This window comes from Trichechus manatus, unplaced genomic scaffold (genome assembly GCF_000243295.1).
Source record: "Trichechus manatus latirostris isolate Lorelei unplaced genomic scaffold, TriManLat1.0 scaffold00160, whole genome shotgun sequence".
In the NCBI taxonomy this organism is placed as follows: Eukaryota; Metazoa; Chordata; class Mammalia; order Sirenia; family Trichechidae; genus Trichechus; species Trichechus manatus.
This window is the reverse complement of record NW_004444096.1, coordinates 5,549,992-5,551,285: the sequence shown is the minus strand read 5'-3', so window position 1 is coordinate 5,551,285 and position 1,294 is coordinate 5,549,992.

Genomic DNA, 1,294 nt, shown 5'->3' with positions numbered 1-1,294 from the left:
TTTTTTTTTTTTTTTTGCAGTGCTGACATTTTCTTTGTTCCTCTTACTCTACTGTGCTGAATTCCTTTAGTTAGTAGGGATTTTTTTGTTTCTTTAATTTTTGTGTTTACTGAGACTTAATGTTTTTCTTCTTGATTTTGATGAGTAGGATTTTAAACTTACTTTATGGTTATCTCGAAATTCACCCCTATCTTCCTAAGTTGGAACCAGTCTTTTATTACTTGTTATACCTTGACTTCCTCTCCATTTGAGAAAGTTCTATACCTACACTGTTTATTCCCTCTTTTATTGTTCTGATGTTGTTGTCATTTACAGATTGATCTCTCAGTTCCCTGTTGTAAATCTTTAGGTTTGTTTTATTCTTGAAAGTTCATTACCTAGGTTAGTATCTGGCTGATCATGTCTTGTGTCCTAGATTCACGCTGTTGTCTGATGTCATTAGTTCTCTAACCAAAGAACTCCCTTTAATAATTCTTGTAACTTTGGTTTGGTTTTTACATATTCTCTTAAATTCTGTTTATCTGGAAATGTCCTAATTTCACAATCATATTTCAGTGAGAGTTTTGCAGGATATATTACTCTTGTTTGGCAGTTTTTTCTTTCATGATTTTATATTTGTCATCCCATTGCCTTCTTGCCTGCATGGTTTCTGCTAAGTAATCAGACCTTAGTCTTATTATTTCCCCTCTGTATGTGACTTTTCATTTTTCTCAAGCTGCTCTCAGGATTCTTTCTTTGTCTTTGGCTTTATCAAGTGTGATTATAATATGTCTTGATGGTTTTCCGTTTGGAGGTCTATCCTGTATGGAGTTCGTTCAGCTTCTTGGATAGTAGGCTTTTCATCTTTCATGATATTAGTGATGTCTTCTGTCAACAAATCTTCAATAATCCTCTCTGTGTTTTCCATTTTCTCCTCTTCTGGAACTCAGCACACAAAAATTTTTGCTTTTCATTGTATCCAACATAGTTCTCATAGTTTCTTCATTTTTCTTCATTCTTTTCCCTCATTTTTCCTTAAAGTGGTATTCAAGGATTTATCTCATTTTTTTTAATTTTTTTTTTTATTGTACTTCAGGTGAAGGCTTACAGAACGAATAGTTTCTCATGAAACAGTAGTACACATGTTGTTTTATGAAATTGGTTAACAGCCCCACAACTTATCAACCCTCTAACTTCTAGACATTTTTTTTTTGGGGGGGGGGAATACACGTAGCCAAAGATACACCATTTCAAAAATTTCTACATGCACAGTTCAGTGACATTGACTACGCTCTTCCAATTGTGCTGTTATTCT